At 45.9% G+C, this 17192-nt stretch overlaps 2 pseudogenes; both read right to left on the reverse strand.

The window, feature by feature from the left end:
• Positions 1 to 3680: 3680 nt before the first annotated feature.
• On the reverse strand, positions 3681 to 4371 carry LOC120674729 (annotated as a pseudogene).
• Positions 4372 to 5732: 1361 nt separating this feature from the next.
• Positions 5733 to 17192, reverse strand: part of LOC120674730 — a 53590-nt pseudogene continuing 42130 nt past the window's right edge.

Here is a 17192-nt window from a genome sequence, read left to right on the forward strand (position 1 = left end):
TGGGAACCCACTTCAACCAGCTTTGACTCGGAAGAATGATTTCATGCTCGGGCTTACCATGGCATCTATAACATTAGCGTATAATTATGTTTTTACTTCCACTGTAGACCTTATAAAGTAAGCATAGCTTACTTTTATCTCTTTTCTCCAAATAAACTGGTAAAAGCTAGAACTTTAATGTACTAGCTTCAAAACTCTGTTGTAAATTACACCTCTTATTTGTGTAATGTAAAATATTGTGAAATGTTGTATCTCCGACTCGTCTTCGTGCGGGACATATACTTGTATTACGATCAGATACTCAGTGGTTATATCGGGATGTTACCTGACAAACCAAGGATTATACCGATTAAGGTGCGCTTAGGTGTTTAGTGCACTTAATCTGGTGTATTTCAGAATGGTTCTGCCAGGTGACAGACCAAGGATTATACCGATTAAAATGCTCTTAGGTGTTTAGTGCACTTAATCTGGTGTATTTCAGAATGGTTCTGCCACCATGCTTGAGGCCTCCTTGAACGGTTACTAGGCTAATACATTTAATAGCTAGTAAAGAAAATTACATGAGGAGAACAAGCATCAGATGTCAACATGCAAGCCGTTCTACAATAAAGGGACAACCTCAATCCGGTTGTGTTGACAGGTGACACGTAGGTCACAAAATTCATTACACACAGATCATCACATGATATTGAGGCCATACCATTCACATCATACCCTGCAAAAACAAGTTAGGCGTAGAACATATTCTACCGTAAGGGTATGAAAAGACCGCTATCAACATAGATCGATCTATAGAATCGCTATGCAAATTTCATCAAATTGATCCAATCAAGCCGATCTGGGGCATTCACAATGTCCCTTATTTTCACTAGTCAATCACATTGACTAACGCGATAGGTACATCGGAGAAGACCGCACCACACGAGTTAGATATGTCGGTTCAATCTCTTCTCGTTTGCACAGTTAGCCCAGATGGTGATTCCAGCAGATATGGGCAAGTCGTGCGCACAATAGAGAAAGAACACGAACCAATCTACACTCATCGTGATGCAATCAACTCATAGCAATAATCCCACACCATGCATCAATCTATACTTCTCATATGAACAACTTGCAAAACCCTAAACAAAGCATATATCTATATGCACATCCAGACCAAAACCTAAACAAGACGGCTCTGGTACCACTTTAGGGAGGAAACGAGAATGCTACGCTAGCAAGAATTCCTAATTCTACCACATACACTAAGGATCTCATGTAAGTGGATGATCATGGATCATTACCCCTCGACGCGCATCGCAGCGGAAGATGCGTTTGAGTAGACTCGTCCAACGTAGTCGCACGTCGAGGTAGAGGAAGTAGTCAATCACGTCACGAACGGATCGTCTCCTCCTTGCCGATCAGCAGCGTAACTCAGGATGGCAATTTTCCCTGTGGGGATGGATCCCCGCAGAGACCCGACCCGAACGGAGCGGGGATGGGGCCTGAATTCCCCCCGCGGGGAAAGCGGGGCGGGGCCCCAAAATTTCACGGGGCGGGGGCGACTTCCTCCCCGCGGGGATGTCACGGCCCCCGAAAATACTCATAGCCCACTAAAACTTGCAGCCCAATGGCCCAATAGTCCAACATATCTATGTCTCAACCATTCGGTCTCCCCTAACCCTATGTTTTCCCCTTTGCTCCCGCAGCCGCTGCACCGAGCGGCGCCGCCGACAGCACGACACTCATCTCTCCCTCCTGCTCTTCGACCTATCCTCACTCTCGCCTTCATCGAGCGTCAAGCGTGTTGCAGCCTCCACCTGCTCTGCTCGTTTCCGTGATGCGAGGCAAGGCAAGGCAAGGCCGGATGCCAGATGTGTCGCAGCTCCGGTGAAGGAGGGCAAGCCGCCGACGGCAGTGGCTACTCGGTCCGCACCAACAAAGACCACGAGCCATCATCGCTGCTCCCTAAATCCTCGTGCAAATTTGCATATACCTTCGGCAACCAATCAGTACTAGCGAGATCTATTAGCTTGCCCTCGGATGTGTGTGCTTTATCTGTGGAAAAAGTCTAAATTACTCCCCTCAACTATAGCCAAAGTCCGGATAACCCCCTAAACTATAACTTGGTCCAATTTACCCCCTGAACTATGCCATTTAGTTTATTTTACCCCATAATACAATTTGTTCTTTTTATTTCCCCATACACAAGTTGAATTTTAACCTCAAATTTTGTAGGGTGGTAGTGGACATCAGGATGCATATTTTAGAAATTTTTTATAATTTTTCAACTTTATTTTTCATATAATTTTGAACTCCAATGTTTAATTTTTGTTAAATATTCTAATATATCACAATAATGATAAAAAATTTATGATATATTTTTCTAACATGTGCTATGATGTGTACTATCATCTTGTAAAATTTCAACTTAAAACTCCACCTATACATTGAGAAATGAAAAAGATAAGTTATGTTAGGGGGTAATTTGAACCAAAGAGCATAATTTTTGGGGTAAAATAAACCAAACTATAGTTTAGGGGGTTATCCAGACTTTGGCTATAGTTGAGGGTAGTAATTTAGACTTTTTTCTTTATCTGTTAGCTTTTGCTTCTTCTTTCACCATGTACTTGACTCGTCCTCGGATGTGTGCAACTTTATTTGTTACTGGCATTGAACTTATGTGCTGCAATTTCATCTTTATGTACTTCTAATTTATGAGATTTGTTGATTTCTGCACTGGGTGGTTGATCCCCACGGGGCCCTGATAGGGATCGGGGAATCGGCGGGGACGGGGACGGGGCAAACTTTTCCCCCGATTATGATTTCGAGGCCGGGGCGGGGACAGCAGATCGGGGACGGGAGGCGTTCCCCCGGTCCTCCCCGCCCGGTTGCCATCCTAAACCGCAACAGCAGCAGCGCCTCCACGGAGTCCACACGTGCAAGAGAAGGAAATGCCGTGCGCCGATGTGCTAGCACCGCGCGCAAGGCTGGAAGAGAGCGGTGGCCAGGAGGAAGGAGGGCGGCTAGGGTTTGGGGTGCGGCAAGGGTAGGTGTGCCCCTAGCCCCCTCCCCCCCCCACACACACATATATATATATATATATATATATATATATATATATATATATATATATATATAGCATGCTAATGGGCCATCGACTATGTAGGCCCATTAATAACCCTAATTGCTCATGGATCAATATCCATGTGGGCCCTTAATTCATATTGTTATGATTGATTCTTGGGCATGTCGCCAACAGTTGGGGTGTCAGGCCGGCCATGGATAGTAGTTTGCGTCAAGCAAACGCTAAAGAAAATTTGGACGAACCTTTATTCAAACAACTTTGACTGCCGACCCTATATTGGATCCGGTGGTGAAAATGATTACCACCACCGGTCCATGGTTGGGACCTGCAGTAAAAATGGTGTCCATTTTCCCCGCCGGTTTGTGGCATGAGCCGGTGGTGGAAATATTTTTCACGGCCAATTTCTTTTGAAGCTGGTAGTGAAAATGTTTGACTGCCTATCCTTGAAGAACTGGTGGTGAAAATAGTTTCCGTAGTAGTGTGAGGTTAACGGAGGTGGGCGCGCGAGTGGATGATTTGGCCGACGGTGATCAAAACGCACACAACCCATAATTAGTCAAGGTATTACTAGCCATCGCCTGGCGCCGTTCGTCTACTAGCGAAGCAGCGACGATCAGTAGACCTCCTCGGGGATGCTCTACAGGCTGCCACTCCCCGCTCGCCTACATCCGGTGCGCCGCCTCGGTCGCCCACCACATGCTGGACCGTCGGAGCGACTGCATCCTCTGCTCGGCGCCCGGCCCGGCACCCGCGCAGGAGCCCCCCCGTCGCGCGTTGCCGGTGCTGCTCACCGTTGGCTACTGCCGCAGTCGCGATCACTGCGCCGGCCTCGTCGCTGAGTGTCGTGACCATCTGCTTGAGCTCGCACTTGCTGACGAAGATCTTGACGCGCACCATGCCACCGACGTTCCCCCAGGACAGGAGGCGGCCGCCGCGGTGCAGCTGCTCAAGTGCTGCCGCCGCCTTGGACTGCTGCCGACATCCGCGGCCACGTCCCTGGGGAAGAAGCACCTGGATGCCAGACCATCTGCATCGATGGGAAGCAGACCAGGGCCGTATGGAGATGTTTTCAGGGGCAGAATAGACATTTTTGTAGGTGGGTTTGAGGTTAAATTCTAACGGGAAGAGGATGGAATGGCACACACATCAAAAGAAGATTGCGCGATGGCACACCTGAGCTCGCGCTTGCTGACGACGATCTTGACGCACACCGCGCCGTCGACGTCCCCTGGGACAGGAGGTGGCCGCCGTGGTGCAGCTGCTCGAGCGTCGCCGCCGCCTTGGACTGCTGCCGAGCGGGTCATAAACGTAACCACGTACTTTCACAATAGCATATAGATAAAAGGCTCAAATGTTATGCTTTTTCATCCAAGCAGGGCGTTCTTTCCTACCATGAGGAGGGGAGCAAAGCGTGGAGCGGCCGTGCTTCCAATCTATAGGGACGGAGATGTTCATGAGCCCCGCAAAAATACTTCAATGTAATTTCGTTTCTTTTTTCAGGGGTCCCTAGTATGTGGCTGGATGTAAACTTATGTCTATCATATATAAATTCCATTTCTTGGAAAAAAAACTATTCCTGTGTGCTGTTTGCGAGAAGTCCTTGAATTCGTTACCTATTCCTTACCTACCTCATTCTCATGAGGTAGCTGCTCTCAACTGTGAAGTGGATAGATTAAAGTTATATTTTGGGAAAATCGTTTATAACCCTATATGCTAAGAAATTAGCCCTCATTAGCCTAGGTCTAGTTTAGATGCAAAATTCAAAATTCCAAAACTACCACATCGAATGTTTGCGGTACATGCATGGAGTATTAAATCTAAATGAAACAAAAAACTAATTACATAGTTTGCTTGTAAATTACAAGACGAATCTAATGAGCCTAATTAGACTATAATTAGACACTAAATTACTACAATAATTGTTGCAGTAAACATATGCTAATGATGGATTAATTAGCTTTAATAAATTCATCTCGTAGTTTACAGAGAATTCTACAATTAGTTTTATGATTAGTTTATATTTAACTAGTGGAGATGCACGTACCACAAGTACATGTTTAAAAATAACATGAGATTCAAAATTGATATAACAAAGCAAAATCTACTAAAACAATTAAATTTCGCTAAAACAACTAAATTATTCTTTTTATTAAAAATGTAGCCATCAACTCCATTCTAAATCTAATCTAATCTAGGTTCTCGTAAAAAGTTTCTTTAGTTTTGATTTCCTAAAGATTCTCACAGCATCTTATGTACTCGTACACATATTTCAATGCAGATTTATAGCCGTCAGCACCCAAACATGGTATTTCATGGACCTTCTTTATCTCTTCAACTCGAGTGAGAACCGCACATTTGATGCCATCACGTAAAATAGGGTCTGTACATATGTCAACTCTGACATCTGTAATAGAAAATCAAAACTATTGCTGGCGTAACATATATTTATCTAGGATATTAGACCCTAAATGATTGCATTGCTTCTGACTGTCGTATGTATTTGTGATGTCACCGATAGGAGAATGACCGTCCAATGTACGGGACACTGCAATGCATTTAAATCATATCAGAATAGTCTGGCAATTATTTCCCTATCGAGTAAGATAAACCCTTTTGAACTTTTAAAAGAATATGAGTGCAAATTGCTAAGCTACAGTGTACTAGATCAAAGCTTGTAGTGCATTATACAAATCAGAAATCAACAGATTCATTTAGTGCTCTAAGCAATTATAATATGTGCTTGATAATAATAAGGATACAAAATGAAATATTGAAATACCTGTTTCATATAATCATCCTTGTATGTTGTCATCATACCTGAAGGAAATATTAAAATATTGTTGGGCATGAAGGAAACAATACCATTCTCAATCTTCACAACACTTCGCAGCATAACCTCCATTTTCTTTTCATCTCGCTGTTGTCATCCAGTAGAGGCACCACAAGGGTCAGCTCCCTATAAATGTCATGCACAAATGCACAGATCCTTTTTGCATATTCAACTTCGCCATCAGATATCCGGCCTATCGTTAGCCTCATTAGCTCTCCTGACAAATCAGCAACCTAACACATGGTAAATGCAAAAAACAGTTAGTAGGCTTCAAATCCAAAAAAAAAAGTTAGTAGGCTTCAAATGGGAAAGGGGCAGCCAATATAATAAATGTTGAAATTAAGGTTGGTACTGACACCAAAGGTGTAGGCTCTTCTGAGCTTCCAGAAGTTAGTTCCTTGTAATTCTTTTACCAACTTTCCAATGTATTAGTTAACCACTACAGCAAGATCATTTTCTGCCTTGGACAGAACCTTTTCCTTGTTAACTTTACTGATCCTGAAACAAAACTTGCATATGCGATTCCAAGACAAGCAGTAGAGCAGACAACTGAGAGCAGATCACATGAAAAACTCAACCGAATTCAATCTAAACAATCCATCCATTTGCATCAAAATCACTGAAAAAGCTGCCTGATAATTAAAATTCAACTGAAATATTGACTTATCAGTCTACACTCTACATAAGTAAGTCCTGCCGTCCTATGCTAATTAATTCAACAATTTGTTGATCTTAATTAATTCACCACTACTCCTATAAGCTAGACATCTGAAGACTTCAAATGAATCGTTAGTACATCGCCACCATCAATTAAATTGCATACACGACAATAGCTGTAGTTTGTTTAGGAAATTCTGACAGATTCAAACTTCGGTATGTAAGCACTCCATAAAAAGGTACATAAATTATCTAAATCCATCTAGTACTCCTCTTGATAGGATTCAGTGTAAAAGGTCCTCACGAACTACTACAATGCCAGATCCTTTCCGGCAAGTTTAGCCCTAATTACCATCCTAATCAAGTGGTTGCACGCAGGAGGAACAAAATTTGATCCAATTAGTACCTATTGGGGGACACGATCTCATCCCTTACAGCAATATAATTATATTCGAATGACGCCAATGAAATTTAATACCTGCTAGCTTCTTCCTGGACAGTTACCTGCTAGCGGCGGCGGCTGCGGCGTGGCTTCGGGGACGGCGGCCGCTCACGAGGCAGGGAGTGGTGGAAGTGGCAGCGGTGGCCGTAGGGGCTGGCAGTCGGAGGCAGCAGCGAACAACTGGCACGCGAGGGTCTGCAGCGGGGGTGGCGGATCACGAGGCAGAGCTCCTCCATGCCGTGCGCAAACCTGCACCGCCCATCGTAGGGGCACACGCCGTGCTCCCACTTGTCGCATAGCTCCATCTTCAGGGTACCCTGCCCGTACACCTCCATCTCCACCTCCCCATCATCTTTCTCCTTGCAACAGTTCATACGTACATTATTTTGTCAGAATGCATCATCAGAGAATATTGTCAGAGAATATTTTGGCACCCACCGTCTCTTGCCCTCCTCTTATTATTATTGGAACGCACACCTTGTCTGGGTAAGTTCGTTATATCTCCAAGCGGCAGACGTTGAGCCATGTATGGAGGATGGATGCAGGAACGCTGTGCTCGAGCTTGGTCGCACGTCATGGTCATAGTGGAAGCCTTGGGCGCCGTGGAAGTAGTTGTCCTCGTCGGCAAGCGAGCACATGTATTTCAGCAGTGCCGCATTGGCTAAAAAAATCAGGAGATAAAGGGATTGTTCAGAACCGAACGAATGACAAGACTAAATGCATATCAGTTGCTTAGCACTTGCCTAAACTTGATCCACATTTTTGTCGAGCAGCTTGTAGGCGTCGACGTCAGCTGAGCACGACGTTGATCGCAGACTCCGACGGCGTGGCAGGGTGCCGGTGCCGCGACACCAGCGTCGCGGGGAGGTGGCGTCGCGGGGACACCAGTGCCGCGTGGTGCGGCGGGGCTGGCGCGATGGCGGGGGAGGCGCGACGGGCGGGGAGGCGGCATCGCTAGGCATGGTGTAGACCACTGCACGCGCTGGGTGCCTAGACAGGCGAGAGGGCGAGGGTGAGGGGACGGAGCGGCGTAGATAGCGTCAGCGACCTCGTGCTATAGCTGCAGGATCGGCCAACCTCCAACCTCGGAACTAGCAGAAAACTGCACCGGGGACGGAGCAGCACGCCCCGGCCGGGGGCAGGGGGGAGGGTGGCAGACGACGTGGCAGCGGCCTGCGGACGGCGCGACGGCCAAGGGATGGCGCCCCGCCCGGGGACGACGCAGCGGCGCGCGGGTGGCGCGACGCCCGGGGACGGAGCAGTGGTGGCGCGGACAGTAGCCGGGGATGGGAGAGGCGGCGCTCCGGGACGGAACGGGGAGCGGCGGCGACGTACAGGAGGAGTGCGATATTTTTGGAAGGAAACCACGGTAAGGGGAGGCACGACTGTTTTGGAAGGAAACCACGACTGTTTTGGAAGGAAACCACGAGAGGAGTGCGATGTTTTTGGAAGGAAACCACGGGAAGGGGAGTTCGCTGACATTAAGCGTTTTTTAAAAAGATAATCACGGGAGGCGTGCGATGTTTTTGGAAGCAAACCATAGAAAGGAGAGCTTGCTGAAATCAAGCGCTATTTTTTTGGAAAGAAACCACGGGAGGAGTGCGAAGGAAACCACGGGAAGAGGAGCTCGCTGAAATCAAATGCTGTTTTTGGAAGAAAACCACAAGAGGGGTGCAATGTTTTTGGAAGAAAACCACGGGAAGGGGAGCTTACTAAAATCAAGTGCTGCGCGGGGGTGGACAGATACCTGCGAGCGGGTAAACATGGGCGTGGTGACAAAAAAAGTTTCATTTTGGTCAAAATCATTTTCCCTGATGCCATTTTTTCAGTCCACTCTGATCCTGTCAAGCACTAGTCCTTCCATGTAGACCTTAAAGATGTGTTTTGTGAGAGGGGTGGATGGGTTAATGTAGGTGAGAAATATTCTTAATTCTTTCATTCTTTATAGTATAGATATTTCAAATATTTGAAAAAAAATTCCCTTTCAAAAACTTTACAGCGTGCATCTAAACAAAGCCTTAGTTTAGAGAACTAATGAACTTAACTTTATATTTAACCTCCCTATTTGGATCATCTGGAGCTAATTTAGCCCCTGCATACATGCTGTTGGATGCCTTGATTCAGGCTGTTCTGAGCTGCCCAGCTGCAGTTGGTAGGACCTCGATGCATCATCGGCTTCGGCTCAAACTGAGTACCGTAGGTAGGTACATCAGGGTATAGCAATATAGCTTGTTTGTTAGCTCGCGTATTCGCATATCGAACCAAGCCAATAACGATTGTGAACTGTTAACACATCGCACGTACTAGCGAATGGCGAGTTAGCCGTATCGTTGTGTGATAACCAGATCGGGCAGGCAGATGCTAACCAACAGCAACTGGAAGAATCTGGGCAGGCACATAGAATTTGATAACACTGAAAAGATTTGACAATAATTCTTCGATTGTTCTACTTCCTGATAAACGAGTTTGATTACAATAAAAAATGAACACAGCAGCAATAAATCTAGGAGCCGCTTAGCGGTCTCTTGTTGGAGACGGTTAACAGAAAGCCAGGCGCAAAATCTGTTGGAGACTGTTCACAAAAAGCCAGGCGGAATATCTCTGAATAGGTCAGTCAATCTGTAGGCCTGACCATTGCAACAGAACAGTGCAATAATTAAAAAGTCTGTCAACTTGTCAAGTTATCTAGATTCAAATAGATACAATATTCCAGGATCGGAAAAAGTCTATTTTACTAACTGTAACCGTAAGACAGAGGATAGGAGAATAATGACTTGTATTCCTCCAAACCCTTACAGGCTGGCGGGCTGCGCGGGCGAGCAGCGGCTTGCTGGGTCGTGCGGGTTGGACTGGGCCGGCGCGGTTTAGCTCGCTGGGCTAGGACGGTGGGTTTTGGGTGCTGGGCTAAGGCTAAGCTGCAGAGCGGGCCCAAGGGTAAGGGAGGAGAGAGTGGGCCGCAGAATTGGTGATGGGCTGAGTTGGTTTTGGTTTGGGTTGGGTTTCTCATCTATTCCTTCTCCTTTTTCTATTCTAAATCAAATAAAGTTTGAATTCAAATACAAATTTGAATTCAAACCACACTCAAATAATTAAAACTATGCACCAGCATGAATGCAACAACAAAATTTTTAAACTTAGTCAAATTTTAGTTACTTTGTGAAACAAAAATAAATTAAATGCAAGGCTAAACACAATAAACCTTAGAAAATTAAATTAAGCCAATTAAATTTATTATTAAAAACTGGAATTTAAATTAGGGTGTTACATACCCTACCCCCTTAAAGAAATCTCGTCCTCGAGATTTAGCTGGGCTGGCTAGCAAAGAGATCTGGATATGTCTTTCTCAGCTCATCTTCTCGCTCCCATGTAGCCTCAGCTTCACTGTGGTGACTCCACTGAACTCTGCACATCTTGATGCGCTTGTTCCGAGTAACCCTCTCTGATGCCTCCAGAATCTTTACCGGATGCTCAGTATAAGTCAGATCTTCCTGCACATCTACTCCATCCAGTGGTGCCTGCTCCTCGGGTACTCGCAAACACCTCTTCAGCTGAGATATATGGAAGACATCGTGAACTCCTGAGAGGCTGAGAGGTAACTCCAGGCGATAAGCAACTGCGCCTTTCCTCTCTAGCACCTTGAATGGCCCCACATACCGAGGTGCTAACTTCCCCTTGACATTGAATCTGCGGATTCCTCTCATCGGAGACACCTTTAGGTACATAAAATCACCAACACTGAAAGTCAGGTCTCTCTGTTTGCCATCTGCATAGCTCTTCTGTCTGCTCTGTGCAATCCTCAGATTTTCTCGCACAGCCTGAACCATCTGCTCTGCATCATCTATGATCTCAGGACCAAAGAGCTGCTTCTCACCAATCTGATCCCAATAGAGAGGAGTCCTGCACTTTCTGCCATATAATGCCTCAAAGGGGGACTTCTTCAGACTGGCCTGATAGCTGTTGTTATATGAGAACTCAGCATAAGACAGGCACTTATCCCAACTAGTACCATACTGAATAGCACAAGCTCTCAGCATATCCTCCAACACTTGGTTGGTTCTCTCTGTCTGCCCATCTGTCTGAGGGTGATAAGCCGTACTGAAACGCAGCTTCGTATCCAGCGAATCATGGAGCTGCTCCCAGAACCGAGAAGTGAACTGAGATCCTCTGTCAGATATGATCTTCTTGGGCACACCATGCAAGCAGACAATCCGAGAGATGTACAACTCTGCAAGTCTAGCACCGGAGTAAGTAGTGTTCACTGGAATGAAATGAGCAACCTTCGTCAGACGATCCACTACTACCCATATGGAGTTGTACCCTTTCTGAGTACGAGGCAACCCAACAATGAAGTCCATAGTAATTTCTTCCCATTTCCACTCAGGAATCTTCAAAGGCTGTAACAGACCTGCTGGCCTCTGATGCTCAGCCTTGACACGCTGACAGGTGTCACAAATAGCCACGTACTCTGCCACTGAACGCTTCATCCCATACCACCAGAAAAGTTCCTTTAGATCATAATACATCTTCGTGCTGCCCGGATGAATGGAGTATGCTGTATCATGGGCCTCACTCAGAATCAACTTCCGGAGATCCTTCACATCTGGCACATAGATCCGGTTCTTGTACCACAAGGTACCCTGATCATCCTCTCTGAAATGAGGAGCCTTGCCCTTCTTGAGCAACTCACGAATCTCCTGTAGCTTTTCATCATCTTTCTGATGCTGCCTGATCTCTGACTCTAGAGTCGGTACTGCCTCAAACGTTGCACTAGAGGTATGATGCAAGAAGCCCAGACTCAACTGCTCGAACTCCTCGCATAACTCTGGAGGCATCTGTAAAGCCACGGCCATGTTGACATAACTTCTTCTGCTCAGAGCATCTGCTACAACATTGGCCTTGCCCGGATGATAGTGAATCTCCAGGTCATAATCCTTGACCAACTCTAGCCATCTCCTCTGCCGCATGTTCAGCTCATTCTGCGTGAAAATATACTTGAGGCTCTTGTGATCAGTGTAGATATCACACCGCTGCCCATACAAGTAATGCCTCCAAATCTTCAGAGCATGCACAACTGCGGCTAACTCAAGATCATGAGTAGGATAATTTAGCTCATGCCGACGTAACTGCCGTGAAGCATAAGCAATCACTCTGCCCTCCTGCATCAGAACACACCCAAGACCATCCTTCGAAGCATCACAATATACCGTGAACCTCTTCGTCTGGTCAGGCAGAGTTAGGACTGGCGCCGTAGTCAACCTTTTCTTCAGCTCATCAAAGGCCCTCTGACGCTCATCAGTCCACACGAAAGCCACATTTTTCTCCAGCAAAGAAGTCAAAGGCTTCGCGATTTTGGACAAATTCTCAATGAACCTCCGATAATATCCAGCTAAGCCCAAGAAAGACCTACCTTCCTTTACTGTCTGCGGTGTCTCCCACTCGAGTACATCCTTCACCTTGCTCGGATCAACAGCAATGCCTCCCTGAGAGATAACATGACCGAGGAATATAACCTCATCAATCCAGAACTCGCACTTGCTGAACTTGGCATACAACTGATGCTCTCTCAATCTCTGCAGTACGAGTCTCAGATGCACCTCATGCTCTTCTTCTGTCTTGGAGAAAATCAGAATATCATCAATGAAAATCACCACAAAGACATCCAGATAGTCCATGAAAACCATGTTCATCAAGTGCATGAAGAAAGCCGGGGCATTAGTCAAGCTGAAGGACATGACCGTATACTCATATATCCCGTACTTGCAGGTGAATGCCGTCTTCGGAATATCCCCAGGACGGATCCTTAGCTGGAAATAACCCGAACGAAGATCAATCTTCGAGAATATACGAGCACCTCGAAGCAGATCGAAGAGATCCTCAATACGGGGCAGTGGATGCTTGTTCTTGATAGTAACTGCATTCAGCTCCCGATAATCCCACACATCCTCTTCGAGCCATCCTTCTTATCTACCAGCAATAATGGAAAAGCCCAAGGAGAGAAGCTGCGACGGATATAGCCCTCGGCTAGCAACTCATCAATAGTTTTCTTGACCTCTTCATGCTCTATAGGTGCCATACGGTAGGGCCACTTTGCAATAGGGGTTGTGCCAGGCAAGAGATCAATACAAAACTCAATGGCGCGTTCAGGCAGCATACCTGGCAGATCATCCGGAAAGACATCCGGGAATTCAGACACCACGCGAATACCGTCCGTGGGTCTAGCCTCCATTTGATGAAGAAATCCAGAAGGCTCTACTGCACTGATAACAACCTCTTGGCCACTGGAAGCTGATAGCAAGACTGTCCTCTGAGCACAATCTATCCGGACTCCCCACTTGGCCAGAGTCTCCATTCCCAGAATGACATCAATGCCCTTGGTGTCTAGCACCATCAGATCACTACAGAACTCTACTCCCCTCAAGGAAACACTGACTCTCGGGTAGTAAGTGTGAGACCTCAACTGTCCTCCCGGTGAAGATACTAACTGTAACACCCCGGGTGTTTGCACAGTAATTTAAATATGGTACGCGGCAAGCCTAGTAGCCGATTGGACCGGGGAGTGGATATACCTGACACTCTCTCTTAGAGATAGGTTTTATTTTATGTTGCGCAACACCACGACTTCTAGGGACAAGGGTGGACCGAGCACGGGTGGACCTTGGAGCCCTGTAGTCGGGGAGAGTGTTCCTATCCACAAGCCGGAAAGAAAGGTCAACGGTTGTTTGGGAATGACCCGACGCTGTTCTAGACATGTGTGCTAGGTTATCCTTGCAAGGTTGAATTTTGATTCAGAATCGTCCGCCTCTCACGATGAAATGAGACTGCTTGATCTCTTTGCCACACAGAGTAATAAGAGCAACAATATTCTTATTAATCTTGTTGTTTGCTTAGAAGTTCCACCATGTTTGGTTAGTAGATGCTTACATAGAATGGTTAATCAACTAGAATCTTGAAGCTAAAACTTAAAAGTAAGGACCTACTCTTTATTGCTTTTCAGCAAAGGAAAACCAGAGCCTTACTAAGCCTTGCATAGTCTAGCTAAGGTGGGCTATTTATACCCATTGTCGGTTAAGTCTTGCTGAGTATTAGAATACTCAGCCTTGCTGTTGAAACCCTTTTTCAGGTATGAGTTTTGAGGATCAGATCGCTAGCTTGACCTATCCTTGCTCGTTGCCTCCTGGCTGGTCCGTAGGGTGGGATAGGTCTTCGGCCGGCAATAACTATGACGAGTGATACCTTGCTTGGGCTGGCTTGGTACCATTTTGCGACGTGTTGTAGACATCGTGTTTTATCTTCCGCTGTTTTAAACTCTGAACTTATAGTTATGGCTTGTATAACTACTTTACTTAAGTTGGCTTTGTAATAAGGTTTTCAACAATATCTCTGGACTCGCCTTCGTGCGGGGTATGCTTGTTCGATCCAAGAATCGGTGGTTGTATCGGGACGTTACCCGACAGACCAAAAATTGTTCCGTTTGAAGTGCGTTTAAGCTAATGTTGCCTTTATGGTGATGGTTTACGCACTTGAGCCGGGATAATTTCGGCGGTTCTGCCACACTAACAGGCACCTCTTTAATGTGCTAGTATGAATACCATGATGCTCGACAAAAGACTGAGTAATGAAGGAATACGTAGCACCAGTATCGAAAAGCACTGTAGCTGGATATGAATTAACCATGAATGTACCAATAACCACGTTGGGAGCCTCGGCTGCTGACTCGGCCATCACGTGGTTCACTCTGCCCTGAAGTGGCAGTGTTGAGCGCGCTGTCAACCAGATGGTTGAAGTCGTCGAAGCGGAGGTTGAGCAGTGCGTACTGGAGGTAGTCCTCAAGGCCCTCCATGAAGTGCTCCTGCTTCTTGCGGTCATCCGCAACATCGGCAGGGGCATAGCGAGCCAGCTGAAGAAAACGATCATGATACTCCGTGATCGACATAGTCCCCTGATGTGACAAAGACAGATAGATATCGAAAGATTAACTCAAGATTCATAAGGATAGAACAAGGGGGCATTAGCTCAAAAGAAACCGCTGAATGATTATATTTAAGATTACCTGCTTCAGTGCAAGGAACTCCTTCTGCTTCATCTTCATAACGCCCGCGGGGATGTTGTGGCTGCGGAACCGCTCTCGGAACTGGATCCAAGTGAGAGCCTCGCGGTCGTGAACTGGGTGGGACTCCCACCAGTCCAAAGCTGCCCCTTGCAGCTGTCCTGCTGCGTACAGAACTCTCTCCCGATCATCGCACTGGGCGATGTCCAGCTGACGCTCCACTGCACGGAGCCAGTCGTCAGCCTGAAGAGGGTCGGACGTGTGAGAAAACATCGGCGGGTGACCCCTCAGGAACTCAGCACGCCTGTCGCGAGGCTGCGGCGGTGGAGGAGGCGGAGGCTGAGTGTGAGCCTGCTGAAGAGCCTGAACAGTGTTGTTCAGGGTGGCCATCATCTGCATCTGGAGCTGGAAGTACTGCTCCGGAGTCAAAGGCGGAGGCATCGGGATCCCGGTCCCCTGGGTGTTCTGACCCTGGTTGTTCTGCCCCTGCTGGTCAGAACCACGCCTGGTGTTCACCATCTGATTTTGGACAAAAGATTTCACGAGTAAGGATATTGCAGGAATGAATTCAGATGGATATGATAACTCTTTGCGGAAAAAGACTCAGCCATGATAAAGTAGACAGGATAGAGTGGATTGTTTTACCCCCAACGATCTAACTCATTTTATTAATTAGTTAACTTTAATATAAGAGTGATTTTCTTTAAACAAATTTAAACTACTAAGCTATGCAATCATTCAAAAATCCAAATCAAACATGTAGCATAATAACAAGCAGACAATTTTTACAACTTAGCCGAGTTTAACATCCGACTCGACTAATCACAACGCGTCGCAGAACGTGCTATCGTATTATTATAAAAGGGTCACCTAGATTATACTCATGGTGGTCAGATGACTGATTCGGGCCAAAATCTACGAGAACTATTCTTCAGAGAGAGAAATCAAGGCAAGAAGTGTAAAAGTCATAGAAGTCAAGGGGTGTAATAGTAAAATAGTTTCAGCAGGCGAGGATTGGAGAGAAGAAGTCCTACAAGTTGACCAGTTCTATCTAGGCTTCGTCCTACAGTCGATATGGCTCTGATACCACTCTGTAACACCTGGTTTATAAAAGAACATAAACCGAGCAATCATATACGTGCCAGGATCAAGTCACACGTATATACAACAGAATGAACAGTATATCACAGCACATATCACGAATAAGACATAATAAATCGAAATACGAATGTTATTTATTACAATAATGACAAAATGTCTGATACAGCAGAAGCGAAGTCCAAATACGAATAAAACTCTCCGAAGCTGAGCAGGGCGCCACAGGGACGTCGACTGGGAGACGAACACCTAGAAGTCCTCGTAGTCCAGGTAGCGCTGAACGAACTCCCTCGTGTCGGCAGGAACTGAGCAGCAGTAGCGTAGCCAAGAGGAAAAAGTAGAGAAGAGGCAAGAGTGAGTACACAACTTGTACTCAACAAGTATAACACAAACTATGAGGCTCTAAGGTTGGCTGACTGACTGCATTAGCTTTTAAGGGTTGGCAAAATTTTATTAAAGCTATTTACTACGAGTTGATGAATTACCATTAACCCAGTTACATAATAATTAGTCAAATTTAATCGTGATACTACTGAGAACCTGTAACACCCGGTTTATAAAAGAACATAAACCGAGCAATCATATACGTGCCAGGATCAAGTCACACGTATATACAATAGAATGAACAGTATATCACAGCACATATCACGAATAAGACATAATAAATCGAAATACGAATGTTATTTATTACAATAATGACAAAATGTCTGATACAGCGGAAGCGAAGTACAAAATACGATAAAGCTCTCCGAAGCTGAAGCAGGGCGCCACAGGGACGTCGACTGGGAGACGAAGCACCTAGAAGTCCTCGTAGTCCTGGTAGCGCTGGACGAACTCCCTCGTGTCGGCAGGAACTGAGCAGCAGTAGTGTAGCCAAGAGGAAAAAGTAGAGAAGAGGCAAGGGTGAGTACACAACTTGTACTCAACAAGTATAACACAAACTATGAGGCTCTAGGCTGGCTAACTCAACTGCATTAGCTTTTAAGTGTTGGCAAAATTTTATTAAAGCTATTTACTATGAGTTGATGAATTACCATTATCCCAGTTACAT

The sequence above is a fragment of the Panicum virgatum genome, chromosome 5N (assembly GCF_016808335.1).
Source record: "Panicum virgatum strain AP13 chromosome 5N, P.virgatum_v5, whole genome shotgun sequence".
NCBI lineage: Eukaryota > Viridiplantae > Streptophyta > Magnoliopsida > Poales > Poaceae > Panicum > Panicum virgatum.